This window comes from Hydra viridissima, unplaced genomic scaffold (genome assembly GCF_058129835.1).
Source record: "Hydra viridissima isolate aposymbiotic clone 2 unplaced genomic scaffold, HvirCarnegie_v1 scaffold_4, whole genome shotgun sequence".
Taxonomy (NCBI): domain Eukaryota; kingdom Metazoa; phylum Cnidaria; class Hydrozoa; order Anthoathecata; family Hydridae; genus Hydra; species Hydra viridissima.
Genome location: NW_028324303.1, coordinates 13,962,807 through 13,978,632, shown reverse-complemented (window position 1 = coordinate 13,978,632; position 15,826 = coordinate 13,962,807). Strand labels below are relative to the sequence as shown.

Here is a 15,826-nt window from a genome sequence, read left to right as displayed (position 1 = left end):
AGAACTAGGTAATAACATTTTAAAAAATAAAAAATAATTTTATTAGTTGTCATGGTTACCAATTAAAATAGTCAACATTCAAAAATGTTTGTGCCACTCCGGCCATACTATCTCAGTAACTGAAAGCATTTAGGGTATGAAATTTTGGCAAAAGATTAATAACATGTTGATCTACAAACTGAACTAAAACTATTTTAAAAAAATGAATATTTGAGTTACACTGAAATTTTTAAAAGGGTGCATTAAAAAAAACAAAATTTTTTAAGATCAAGCTAGTATAAATAAAGAAGTTTTTAAAATATTGCAAAACTTTTAGTTCCAATTGTAAAACTAGATGCAATAAACATTTGCTGAAAGTTTCATGCAAGTTGAACATACCGTTAATGAAATAGGATGGCCGGAAGGTCAGAAATTTACACATTGAGAAATACGCATTTAAATATAACATTTATAATTGTACCAAAAATTTTCAATGAAAGTGCCAGTTTAAAAACAGTTACTTATAAGAACATGAACCAGGATCATATAGTCTACTTTCTTGGTCATTATCTACATCTTTTTTTTTTTTGCATCCACGAATTACTTTTCGTTGCTTTTTTGATGTTGTCCGATTTTGATACTCTGCAAAAATTAGACGCTTTTTGTTCATGATTGAACAACCTTGAAGAGTATATATTCCTGGAATCATGTTCAACTTTTCAAATAAAAGAACACTTGCTTTTCTTCCAATATTAAAATTTGAAACAGCGTCGTAAACTCCAAACTCCAGCTGTGTTAAAGAAACATAATTTGTTTTGGGTATGCGCTGCCATATCATCCCATTAAAACTTTCATTTTGGTTTTGGGTCTTACCATGAAGGCATTTTTTTAAAAGTTCTTCTTGAGATAGATCGATATAAATAGGTTTTAAATGGCTGACAACCGAGAGTGGAAGGCCTGTGCCTGGTTTGTAGGTAGAGGTTTTATTAGCTTTGTCCTGTTTATAATGACACCAGCTATTGATACCATCAGGGCAATGATTATGCCAATTATTTTCAGCTGATCAAGATACATGAAACAATGTTGCAAGTATGGCCTTTTTCATACCTTCTAAATCATTTACATTTTGCCTAACAGCAATTCCATAGTAATTTTGTAGACGGTTAATTGTAGCATTTGTTAATTTTCCTTCCCCTCCAAGTCCTTTAATAGTTTTTTTCAACTTTCTCAATCTACTACCAACACGTTTTTGTACATGTCCAACACACTCCAACTTACACACTGTAATTCCAGGATAAGTATCCTTAACATAAGAATAGCTTTTACAATCACCATCCCCATAATACTCTACATATCTTAGTCTATTTTGTGAGATCGAACGACTAAACATTCTTTGTGCACCAATCACTTCCATACCAGGAGCAGAGCCACGATAATTTAATTTACATAGATGTGATGATTTCCATGTTTCAAATGCAGTAGAATTACTTTCTTTTAGTTTAAATTTTAGGCTACATGCTTTGCATGATCGACTCATTGGTTCGCAATCAAGAATTTTACTTGTTTTCATTGATATCGCTGTAACAACTCCATTTAATGAAGAGAATCCACGTCGTTGCCAGCTACCATCAATTGATACTGCAGTATCAACAATATTTAAAGAAGACTGAGAGATATCTTTGGCAGCATCTATTATTGTTTCTTTTGCAACAACTTTAGCACATTCAGAGACAGTTTTAATTGTTTTGTTGTAATTGTTTTTAGTCATTGGTTTAGGGATGTTCATTAAAGATGTAAATTTTTCTAATCCTGAAAAACCTTGACCACATGTACGCATTGAATAAACTATTCTATTATTTACATCAAAAGTTTTTCTTCAAGAGCATGTCCTTGAAGTATAGAATTCAATTTTTTCATCGCAGTTAGAGCACCAAATGTATAGCATTGAGCTCAATCCCTTTTTCTTAGAAAAACATTCTAAAAGATTTAAACCAGATTGTAGACATTTTTTACAACATAATTGATAAATCACACTAGATAAAATTTCCATGTCAACAATACGATAACCAACAGAACTGTTTTCATTTAGCTGTGGTGTCTCAATTTTTTCAATTTTTTTTGAAGATACAGATAAATTCAACAAAGTGCTAGAAGAAAGATTGTCTTTTTCAGTACTAATAAAGGAAGCTACTGGCAAAGTTGAATCATTTAGCAAATTTTTGGTATATCTATTTCCATGAAATCTTCTTGATTTTTTACTTTTAGTACTTTGTTTTACTCTACATGACTTACCCATTGTTTAGAAAGTTTATTAGATAAAAAGAAATATAATGAAAAAGCTCGCAATTCTCTTTAAAAACTCGTTGCTATGCGTGTTGCTATGCAGACCAAATTTACCCAGTCAAAGGAAACATTGGATATCTCAAGAACTAAATCAAATCTTTAAAAATGGTTTTCAAATTTGTGTTCAGCGATAAACTTCGTGCCAAAATTACATTAAAAAAAAAACTTTTTTTTTAAGATTTTTGAGGGGTCTTATACCTTAAAACACATCAGCATACACTGCAACTCGTAAATTAAAGCTTCAGGTCTTTTAAACTCGAATTCTTAAGAAAGGCGTTTCCCAATCACAGAACCTCATTATAACTAAAAGTATTTTTAAAAAAAAGTGCGGGAAAAAAGTTACTGAAAACCATTGTTTTTATGTATGGTGTATTGTTAATCAATCAAAAGCAGTTTTAAGTTAGGTAAATAAAACTTTAAACGTAATTTGTAGGGGGAACTGGTACCGAATGGACCTTGTACTAAATGGATCTTTTCAAAAAAACAAGAACTCAGTCATCTCAAACAATTCACCGTTACATAATGTCTCTTCAGTATGTCTGGGCTATCTTTATTCGAAGCAAAGCTGTAGTTATGGAAGTTTTCTGTTTTTTCATGGAAAATTCAGGGTAAATGTAGATTTTTAACTTTTCTGAATTTTCAATTTATAAAATATATTTAAGGAAAAGATAACTCTGATTTTTATTAATATTATATATATATATATAATTTGTACTTCGGATAATAGTAAAAAGAAAGTTATCTGAGGTACAGATTTTTGCAATTATATGGGTAACATGTGGACTTTGATAAGTGTACTGAATGAATCACCATTGATTATACTGAATGGACCGGTCCGTTTTTTAATATAGGCATTTATCGCGATTCTGTTTGTTACTTACTAAAAGTACTGGGGTTTTTTGTTTTTATAAACGAATTGTGAAAGTGATACTAATAAAGTATACTAAAAAAAACTATTAGCAAACGTCAATGTTGGAAGGCGGCTAATTTTAGGATACAAGTTACATAGTAAGGTAATAAGTTTTTTTAAAAAATATTCCCTTTTAAAAAATTATATTTCATAAAAAAGTGAAACAGTACTTTACGTTATGAAATATTTTGTAGTTAAATTATTTTCTATTGTATTTTGTTGTCGAATACCTTTTCTTGATAAATAGACTAAACAAAGCACGGCATTTGTTTAGTCATAGTGTCTTCTATTAAATCCCGGACAAGGTGGAGGTTTGAGAATATGTTTCTTCCCGGGATGCCGCAAGTTTGGTTTGGCTCTATGATCTTTCCCATCATTTTTGACATTCTTAGTGCAATTGTTCTTATTATTATTTTTTAGTCTGCACCGAGGAGGGGAATTTGAAGTCATTTTTTTTGGTCTGCGAGGTGACTTTGTTTTGGAATCAAAGAGATAATGGATTTTCGCATGGTAAGAGTGGTTTGTTTTTCCATAAATAGTATGTGGTTGGCTAGTTCTTCAAAGTCGTCTTCCAAGTCCTGCCAAACAGTTTTGTAGAATTCGGCCGGAAAACCTTCATTACCTGATGATTTTCTGCTCTCAAATATAAATAAATAATTTCAGTTCGTATTGAGTCAGGCGCGCGTTAAGTATTTCTTTTTCGTCGTTGCTTAATGTTTTGTTTACGTGTGACAGTAGGGGAAAACCTTAATGAATGGGACGATTATTAAATGGGACAAACTCAGATTCCTAAAGAAGCACCGATGTAAGGATATTCTAATTCCTGTAACAAAGAATGATAGAAACAAGAATTCAACTGACCGACTCATCCATCCTATTGCGCTATGACCGTAATGACATTGGATGTTATTGTGTTTTCGAATGTAAAAAGTAATTTTTAAAAATGTTTTTGTTTTCCTAATTTTGCAGTGATTTTTGAAGTTATGGAAAATAAAATTCCATGTTTAAATAGATAGCAGTCTCTAGTACTACATTCAAGCTTAAATAATGGTGTTTTTGGTGTGACTAACCATTTTTGGATAGTGATGCGCATATTATATGGGACAAAATACTACTTATTGAATGAATTTAATAAGGTATTATTTACAGCTCAGCAGAGGGATGCTCCAGCCCCTTACTTTTACCCCCATGGGTAATGGGTATTATTTACACACTTTTATACTGCAATATTTTACTTATATAAAAATAACTAAATATAATATTCTAAAATGAGAAAGTTCTGCTTTGATTGAAATTTAATTAGAGTTAAAATGTTTAAAGTTAAAAATATTTTTTGTGCGGTCTTTATGTATGTATCTATATATTTAACTACATTTACAGTTATTAAACTTATTCGAAAAATGGTTGAATTAAACAAGTTCATTTTTAATTCTTTTATGTTTATCCCATTCAATGATACATACTTAATAAATGGGACAAATGTCGTGCTCCAATAAAATTCTCTTTTTACCAATAGCCAAATGCAAATCCAATTTTTTTGTTTTACTATATAATTGAGCAAGAGTCGGTGGTTGTCAAACATATTTTAATACATATATTAAACAATTTTATCTACGTTTAAAAAGCATTTCGCTAAAACTGTCCCATTCATTGAGGTTTTCCCCTACATAATTTTGGATGTCTTGGCAGAGCTTTGTTTTTTTTTAAATATTTTTGTAATAATTTTTTAGAGACAGGTAAGTGTCGCCTGGTTCATTTGACAAAGCTCCGTCTTTTTGTCGTATTTCGGTAATAGTTTTGTAGTGCTGTACTTTTTCTAAGTTGTACAGTTCTTTGACCGGATTTTCGCCTTCTATTAACTTTTGTTTCGTGCGGACGCATACCCTGCATAGTGTATCATTTTAACAACCTTGAAGGAAAAAATTCTAAATGCAAATACATATTATAACTTTATTATTTAAAGTACAGTTATAGGTATAGTAATCATAAAAATGATTACTATACCTATAACTGTAAATTTTTTGAATTTTATAAAATAGAGCAAATTTAAAGAATTTAAGTATTTTAGATTTTAATTTCAATATTAAAGAATTTTTATGAAAGAGACATTAAAATTTATAATTTACAATTAAATAACAAAACGCATTTTAAAAGAGGAAAAAATAGATTACTCAGTTATTTGGTATCACTGGCGATGACATGTTCATCTAGTGAACCCTTAGATGTGTCCACAGAATTGTCACTTTCTAAAGCTGTCTTGTTCATTTTCTAATAAATTTAACAACTGAAACGAGACGCTGAGTCAAACATTAATGATGGATATACATTTTCTATATCCTTTGCAATAATTTCATAAATTTGGTCAGCAGCATTAAGAATAAATTCTTTTGCTTTCTGACGATTCCATGTCATACCAAAAGCTTGAAGAGCCTTTCTAATCATCTCATTCTTCCCCATGTCATCAGCGACTGTCATAGGCAAATTTCTCATCAGAATCGATTTTATGAAGCCTCTTACTGTATCGTTTACATCGAAGTCAAATTTAACTTTTTTACGCGAAGCGAAAATAGCACTTTCTTCACCATTACCCTCGTTATGATTGTTATTTCGAACTCTTCTCCTTTCCGACATTCTAAAGCAATATCCTTGTGTTTTGAATGCAAATGGTTTTTGAGATGAGAAACATTTCCGGCAAGAATTGCTGGTTTTTGCTCTGCGCACAAGATATTGAAAATCACAGATAAAAAAAAAATTCCTTGAGAAATTTATTTTTTGCCGCACTATAACTAATAATTACCACAATTTACCATGTGTTGTCTTACATTTATTTGAGCTATATGATGCTTCAATCGAGTTTTAATTGATTGCTCGTCCCCTTAAATCCCCGTTCAGATTTTATATACGTTTTAACTTGGTTGCTATGGTACTAAATTTTGCATATATCGTCGTCCTCCACAGCCTATTGTAGACCCATAAGATTTGCATCCAAAATGGAATTCAAGAAATCTGTGATTGAAGAAGATCAGCACATTAAAAGTGAGATAGAAAGCTCGGGTATGATTTTATTAGAGGTTTGCGGTATGGGCGCCGGCAGGATTTTTTTCAAGGGAAGGGGGGGGGGGGGCAAAATAAAATTCAAAAGTGATATTTCAAAAACTACAAAAATGCATCAATTAATCAAGTCACTTTATAAGACCAGTGACAACAGAAAATTAAAGAAAATGTAAAAATAAAAACACAAGAGTTAAATCATTGTTATTCAGTAAATAGAAATTGTAGTCGTCTGCATTCACTGCCAAACTTATTTACAATTTGTTCCATAAACTCAGATTTTTTGGAGCGTATTTTTTCACGATGCACGCTCAGCATGCAAAGCCCAGACAAACGCTCATAATGCTAATAATGCTAAATTATACCAAATAATGCTAAATTATATAATAATATAAGGATTAGTTAAAAAACATTGATTTATTAAAAACAAGTTAGACATTTCCAAAAAACAAAACAAAAATTTAAATGCAGCAGGTTAATTCAAGTTGATCAAATTAAATATATATAATTGTAATAATCAACATTTAGCTAGCAAAAAGCACAAGGTAATAGTATTATTAAAATGAATATAACACAATAAATAGGAAAAAAATAAATAGAAATACAATACAAACAAGAAACATTTTGCCAACAAACAAAAAAACAACAGCATAAAAAAGTAAATGAAACTGACACATTAAAAAATAATTTAAAAAACTTGATCACTGCATCCAATTCTTTCTTCGTTAGTTAGAGGTTTATTTGTTTGCGTAAGAACTTTGTTATTGTAATTCGATTTCTTTTTTTTTTATTATTATTACCTTTATTTTCCTTTTTTTCTCTTCCTCTCTTCTTATTGTTTTCTATACTTCTCCTTTAACTATTGTTTTTTTCTATTTATTCCTTTTTTATTTTTCTATGATCTATTTCTATCATATTTTTTTTTAAACTTTCATTCAAACATCTTTTTTTAAAAATATAAAATATGCCTTTATAAAAAAGCTTCCGCCGTCGTGGAAGTCATTGCATTTGATAGTAATATTTCATTTAAACTGTTGTCATTCAGATTACGGTGAGTAAACTATAAATGAGTTAAATTGATAAGATATCGAAATAAACAGTTAAAAGAAATTTTGTGAATATCAAAATTTGTTATTTTGCTTTTCCAGGCGGGGGGGGGGGGCAACTGCCCCACCTTGCCCTTGCCTGCCGGCGCCCATGGTTTGCGGATCTTCTATTGAAGTGAATTGTATTATTGAACTTACAATGATTGATGGGAAGGTTCAAACGATATTGTTGTTTTATAATTTTTTGATGTAATTTAAAATTGACAATGTTTTCTTGCACTATTTTTTGCTTTTATTATTCCTAAAACATTATTTACCTAAATACTCAATTTTTATTCAATATAGGTGGGTCAAAAATCCGAAAAATATTATAATATATCAATTTACCACTTTGTAACTAAAAAGTATCCGGTAACTAAGCAATATAAGGTTCCTAAGATATAGTGATTTTAAGTTTGCCTCCAACCAACAAAAAACCGCCATTTTCAAAAATGGTTTTGGTCCTAGTTTCTGTTGTATGTGTGTTGGAAAGCTGAAAGTTTGTACCTTTACATATTTTGGGCCCACAAATCCAATGAAACAACTTAAAATATTTAAAAATGAACATAACACCTAAAATTTAAATGTTTACCACAATTTTATTGGGGCGAGTCGAACCACAAAAATGCCGATGTAGCTCGATTTTTTTTATTTATTTATTTTTTTTTAGAATTTGTCCTGAATAGTTAAGTTATAGCTATTACAAAGAATTGGAGAGTGGTCTTTTCTAAAACAGAAATAAAAACATGATAAAATCTACTTAAATTTAGTGCTTAAAAACAGGTATTTTGATAAATTAAACGAGAAAAAAAGGGTGCAATTTGACAGTTTTGTAACTGAAACTGTTTTGGCAACATCAAACTGTCCTTTTAGTTGTTGTTGACTAGCTGTTTCTGTTTTCTTTGTAATTATATAGAATCTGATCCCAAAAATTATTGTTTCAAAGGGGGAGATTATATAAATGCAGATGTATATTGCAAATTTAGTTGTTTTTTTCAGAGGTTGTATTAAATAGTTTAGTTGGAGTTATTACAAAGAATCAGATTGCAGACTTAAAATAGAAATAAAAACATCTTCAAATATACTTAAACTTATTACTTATAAAACATTAGTTTCATATTTATCAAACTAAGACAAATAAACTTAAAAAAAAGGCTCCAAAACAAATAGAGCTAGTGGAAAGAAGTTTAAGAAACAAAAGTAATATACAAAAATTAAAAATTAGAAATTCAAAAAAATTAAAATTAATTAGTTATATTGTTATAGTCACTCACATCAATGTTATATGTTCGCCCTGATTTTGTTGTTGGGACCTTGATTAATGCAATTAAACTTGACGATGGTACCCAACAGATATCATCCATCTGTGGCCAAATGAAGTTTTGAAAAAGACTATGAGGGTGCATAAACTTAATATCTATCTCTGTAACCATTACTATCCACTAAAAGGAATCGTACTTGCATGCAACAAAATCATTTAGATTTAGTACAATTGCAACATCAGACATTATCCACTATATCTTAGGAACCGATTGAAATTAGATAATAAAATTTTCAGGATGTTCATAATTTACTAAAATCTTTAAGTGGTTTAAAAATCAGCAAAATCTGAGACTTAGGGTTGCATGCCCTGGATGTTTTCACACGGAATGGCCCAGAAGTGTGATCTCATATTGGTACTCATGACAAATTTAGTAATTATAGTACTTATAAAATATCTGCAGATAACAAAAATAGGTTGTTGCTAAGCAAAATAAAGGTATCCATAGCAACGAAATAAAAAAATATTACCTTCATAAAAAGTGCAGACATCATATTAGTACTCATACTAATTTTAGTGAATATAGCTCTATTATTAAATTAGTTACGAATTTTGTCCAGTAAAAGTGAATTCTTGCCCCACTGTGCATCGTCTAGAAACGCTTTTCAAAAAGAAAGCTTACTTTTAAGGTTTAGCGCCAGTAAGACTTAATCATACCGGTGAAGTAAGAGATTTTTACTTCCACATTTTTTTTTTACTCAGTAAAAATCTCATACTAAATTTTTACTGTATTTTTAATGTACAAATTTATTTTACTACCAATTATCTTGTCAACACTTCTAAACGTTGCATCGTCTGGGTAAATCTATAGGGTAAACAATTAATAAGAAAGTGACAAGGTAAACAGTTTATATTCTTGTAGTTGTTTAAAATAGTTACATTGAGTTTCTATTTGTATGTCACTTATATAGTAGTGCGGTACTAGCTTAGTTTGGCATGTGCTTTTGTATGGTGCAGTTTTTAACTTAAGAAACTCAAAATTTTTAAAGAATCTTTTTATAGTTTTCTTTTAGAGAAATGTTATTTGGTGTAAAGAAGAGCAACACCACATAATTAAGTTTTTGAATGATGCTAATGATATTTCCAATAAGGCAAATGCATTACCTGGCCGCATAGGCATCAATTCAACCACAGAAGATATTCAAAAACTTTTTGGTATGGAATGATGAAGTACACTGCCATTTTTGTTTTAGAATGTAATAACTTTCAAAAAGCTTTAAAAAAAAGAATCTTCAAGTGAAACCATTGTTACAAATCATTTCAGCTCAAAAAGTTAGCATAAACCAGGTTATGATTGATTTAACTCGATTGCCAGAAGTGATATGTTATAAACATCTGATTGTACCACTGATCTCTATAATAACTGGATAGCGCATCTCTAATATCAAAATTCACGCCAAAATCGCCATATTGGAAAGCCCCAGAACAATGAAATCTGATATGTGCGATAAAGCGATAAAGCGATAAGCCGAAAAATAGAACTTAAAGCTTACGGGATTAAAATTTTTGGGGCTTTCCAATATGGCGATTTTGGCGTCAAAAAATAAGAAGTTTTGCTCGGAGTTGCGCTATCCAGTTATTATAGAGATCAGTGGATTGTACTAGTAAATTATTTCAGCAAATAGTAGAGGTTGAAACTCATCTTAATATAATTAGCACAGAAATGCTTAATGTTCAACGTCGTTTCGTCATTAGTTCCTAGACTTTGAATTAGTTACTAGGCTTTGGTAGAGCGCGTTCTTCAAATGCACGCGGCCATTGGAGAAAGATCTTTTGAGCGAGTTGAAACTTTTTTCCTTTTGGAATTTAATTATTAGTTTAGATATATTACATAAAGAATCATCTTAATCAATTATATATCATATTATAATTGAAGTAAGTATATGAAATAGTTATATATACATTTTTATCAGATAAAGTAGAAAGGATTAAAATTTTTATTAGATAAAGTAGAAAGGATTTTAGTTTTTTAAATCGTTTAGATTGTTTCTTTTAGTTTTTCTTTTAGCAGTTTTATTTTTATTATTTTATTTTTTAGAAAGAAAATAGGGGTATGGATGTTATTTAAAGTTATACTAATGCTATTTCCATAAAAGGGTTATTATTACTTTGAAATTTCTGTGATGCTATTAACTATTTTTTTTTTTTTTTTAGAAAATTTAGAAAAATAAGTTAAACTTTTGTGCCAACACTGACATGGCATGTCACATGTTATTGTATGTAAAGGTTAAATTTTGTTAAGAGGATTACAGTTCTTATGAAGAAAAAAAAGAAGGTAAAAAGTATTGTTTGTAAATATATATTTTGTATCTTTTTAAATTTTCTCGCATCATTTTTAAAATTTTTGTTTGCTCACGTTTATTGTTTGCATATATGCTTTTTTGATATGTATGTGTATGTGGTAATAAGTGCTTTATAGTTGTTTTATCAATGTGTTTTTATAATAATGTAAAGTGTTTTTTTGCTGTTTGTGTATGTGTTTATATGTGTTGCATAATTGTTTAAAAAAGGGGTTTAAATATTTATATAAGGTAGTTAGTTATTTTAGTATATATTTAACCTTATATACATGTTTAAACACATTTATTGTGCTTATAGTTTGTACATATGTTTATATTATGTTCTTTCTGTGTTTTTAAAGTGCTGTGAATTGGTAAACATCTACCTGAAAATCAATTGTATTTTAGAGAAGGAGCAGAACAAATGGCTTTAGATGGTGCAGCTCAACGTGATACGCACCTAATGGCATAGTTTAAGTTAAATACTGAAAATGAAAGAGCACATTGCAATTCTTATGTAGACATTCCTTATCACTTTATATTTGATGATAAACATTGTAAATGGAAGGTTAGATAAAGGGATGGTAATAAGGTGGTAGTAAGAATGTATAAAGTTAATCCAACTTGAGAATTGTTTTTTCTTAGACTGTTGCTTTTGCAAGCAAAAGGAGCAACATCTTTGGAGGATGTGCATACTGTTAATGATATTGTCCTTGAAACATTTTGTGAAGCATGTGTTTTGAAAGGTCTGTTGCAAGATGACACTGAATGGCAGAATACTCTTTCTGAGGCGGTTTTAACACATGCCAAAGAAAATTAGACAGTTTTTTTACTGCTTTTATTTATTTACTGAAAGCCAAGACAACATTATACTAAAAATGCAATTTATATCTTAAATTGGTTTATATATATATATATATATATATATATATATATATATATATATATATATATATATATATATATATATATATATATATATATAGTATTGTTAATCCTTTTGTACTTCGAAACAGATTTTTATTGTTGCATTTTCGATAAATGTTTATATTAACTGCCATGTCAAAATGGGTTACTATAAATAGGTAAATCGATTTTCAGTTTTTATGTGGTGTTTTATTTTTGTTTTTTGTTGTTGTTGTAATTATAGTATCATAATTCCTTTTTTTTTTTCTTTAGGATTTACGATTGACGCATTTATACGATTTATAAAAAGAAACCTGATTACCTTTTATTGTAAATTTTGGTCAGTTAAAATGATATAAATGTATGCAATTAGTTCAATTTTTTTAAAGTTTCCTCTATTTTAAGCCTATTAATTTGCTGTACGTAATTTAGGGAATCTTTTTAAATGGGTGGTTAATATTGTAGTTTAGTGCATTTTTCAAATATCGAGTTACTTAAATTTTATAAGGTTTTTACCTAATTAATTAGCTTAGTTTGCATTTGCAACACTTTGGAGGAAAGAAAAAAAATTTATATATGTTAAATTTTTATAAATATTAAAAAGAAAAAATTCTTATACACGTAAATCATTGTTTTACATTTTATTTTTCTGGTGAAAGGTCTCCATCAAAAACTTGATTACTCTTTATAAAAATAACTCTATTCTCTTCACCACCATTAAGGCAAAAACGGGGAAGAGAGGTCCTTTACTAAAAACTTTTGAAACAAAGAGGGCATATATGAAAATGGTCAGATTAGTGCCATATATAGTAATGGTCAGTTATTTTTAATAAATTTATTTGGTTGTGTGCATTTAACGTTTTAAAGACAATTTCCTGTTTTAAAGAAAAATGTATCAAGGGGATACCAAAAAATTAATAAATCATGTATAATTTACGTTCGCTTAATATTAGTCCTATTAATTATAGTTCATATTTTAAAAAATATAACAAGAATATAGCCTTACTTTTTCGTCAATTTAAAGCATGATAAAGTGTTATTATTTTGTGTTAGTAACTAAAGACATATTGTGTTGAACTAAGTATCGAGGAAAATGGTTCTGCCTTACACTGATATGATCTATGTCAGTTGTAAATTACTCAATGTTAAATAATTGGTAAATTATTTTACCTCCGCATACTTTTTATTTTAATTTTACAGATGGTTTATTTTTTTTAATTTGAAGGGGTCTTTCTAAAAGGTTATTAGTTAAGGTTTCGCAACTTTAAATTGTGGAAAACAGCCACTATAAATTAACAGACGGACCATAACCCGTATTACGGGTTGCTTATTGCTAGTTTTGATAAAACTGAAAAATCTATGACATTATTCTTGTGTAAGCAATTCGGTTGGCATGATCGTTTTTAATTTAAAAAACTTTGAATTTTTTTAAGCTAAAAACTGTACCACACAACAAAAGTGCAGGCCAAATTAAGCTAGTATCATAGAATTGGTAACATAATATGAATATACCGTAGATTTCCCTAATTCCGAACAAAATCGTGCTTAAAGTTGAATAACTCCTCTTGCTTTTTGAATTTGATATTAATTTTTTTAAATAAATAAACTGGAACCTAAACTGAATCGAACCATATTAAGCAACAAGTATATTTATTATAAAAATATTGTTAATTTTTAAATTTAAAAAGTAAAGTTTTCGTTCGGAATTAGGAACACGTGTTCCTAATTCCGAACGTACATATCAAATCCCAAAAAATGACATTCAATTTTAAAAAGTAAATAATATATGCTAGCGTAGACCTCTAGCTTAGAGTAAGGTAAAAAAATTTTTAAAATTGCTTTTATTTTAATGTAAGGGTATAAAATTGTGTTGGTGCAAAGTGTGCATTATCTATTTATTAGATCCTGTCTTCCATTATTTTTTTGTAATCAGTTAAAAAAAAAAACCTTGACAGTCATTGCCTGTTTCTGTCAGTTAACCAGAAGAAATCTCAGTTATTAGTATTATGTCGGTTGCAGCCTTAGCAAATGCTTCCCCATTAATCAAATAGGAACTTGTAGTGCTTTTTTATCATACAGCAATTCAGTTTTATCCTTTACGCAGTTGTATTTTGAAATGGCAGTAATTCAAAGACTGAAACATTGTTCATTGTAGTTTTGTATTGTAATAATTGTAATAAAATTTCTTTCGCGATCTTCATTTTTTTTTAACTTTGACATTTCCTTTTTATTAACAAACATTAAGATAAATAAGACGTTTAGAAATTCAATAAAAAGGTTAAAAGCGTTTATTAGTTTCTAAGTTAACGTCGTTAAAATACTATTGTTAAATATTGCGGTTAATTACTTGCACGTAAAAATGCTAACTTTTGCAAAAAAAAAGTGCGTTCCAAAATCTGTTCGGAATTTGGGAAACATTTTAATTATGCAGAAAAGTACTGTTTTTGAGATATCTTACGAAGTATTGCCAATTTTTGACTTTTTTTTTCAGATAAATAATCACCATCAAATTCTACATCGAACAGTACGCAATTTAAATTGCCTTTTTTTTTTAAGTCGGTTTTATATTGTTGGTTTTTCAGGGTTTTAAAAAGTGTTTTGCTCGCAATTAAAAAATTTGATGGTAGCAATATATATTTTGAGAATATTTTTTCATATTCTCATTACCCTAGTCTTCCAATTTTTTAATCAGTTTTCCTTTTAAAAATTCCACAAAAATAAAAGATGTAACAATAACTGAACTAAAGCTGTTCGGAATTAGGGACTGTTCGGAATTAGGGAAATCTACGGTAAGTAGTGTAAATAACTATAAATATATAAACTGTTTACCTAATTGCCAGATTTACCTCGACGATATAACTTGTTATTATTAATTATGAATAGCTTTGTTTTTCTTCGAAAATTCGATTAAGCACCACCATTTACTAATGTTGTCTTTGGATATATTTTGTCTTTTAAAAAGTTTAAACGTTGACTAATTCAGTTATTGCGGCTTTAAATTTTTAATAATACATTGCATTTAAACATCTAAAAGAAATAAATTTAATGTTATTCGTACGAAATGGAATCGCTTCTTTTTCGCTTTTCAAGAAACTACAATCTTTAAAGCGATTAAAAGTAATGACAAAATACAACGCGGTTGCAAAATGCATGTTACTGGGGAGTAAAAAAAACGTGGTCGTAAAAATTTTATAGCACGCTGGACACTTCAACAAGTAAAAAAAATCTCCTTAGTATAATATTTGATTCGACGAATAATCATTTTTCATTTTCAATTCTGCAAAAAATGAATACTATTTTGTAAAGAAAAAAAAAACTCTATTTTTGTCAAAATTTTGATTATTTGGAAAAAACTTAATTTAAACCGATAATAACTTCTGAAATTTTTTATGAGCATTTAAGGATATTGGATTTGTCAAGAATTTTTTACAATACCTAATGAGTAAAATTAAGAATATAATGTTATGGTTGAAAAATTGACAGTTTAAATTCACTGTTCAAAAGTTCTAACTTTAGATTTTGTTCAAAAGTTTAAACTTTAATCCCAGCGAAAACTGACAACTTACTTTCTCTTAATTTTCGTTGAAAAGATTTTTTATGCCCGTGCCATAGGCATGTATATAAAATTTCCAACTTTTAACTCTTGTTTTGAATATAAAACTTTAAATTTTGTTGATAGCTGTAGAAAAAAAACCACTCTGACAAAATCATAATTTTTATAAATAGTCAGTTTGGCAATAAATTTCAAATAAGATGAAATTTTGATGTCAGTTTTTCAATATTTGAACCCAATTAATTTTTTAAATTAACAAGCAATTTAAAGAATAAATTTTTTTTAATGAAAATTTTCCCCTTTTGTCTTCATTCGGCGGGAGGCAAATATTTCGCCTCTAGTTTTGCGGCAGCAGCTAACTGGGAGGCAGAAACCACTGAGGCGGCTTCCAAATCATAT

General features: G+C 28.9%; 1 long non-coding RNA gene across 1 annotated transcript; it reads left to right on the top strand.

Annotated features, from left to right (window-relative positions):
- The first annotated feature begins 10,414 nt into the window (after positions 1-10,414).
- Positions 10,415-11,865, top strand: LOC149890024 (uncharacterized). The gene is made up of 3 exons (XR_016451382.1): positions 10,415-10,564; positions 10,844-10,964; positions 11,377-11,865. It is a non-coding gene; the product is annotated as an uncharacterized LOC149890024 (long non-coding RNA).
- The last annotated feature ends 3,961 nt before the right edge of the window (positions 11,866-15,826 follow it).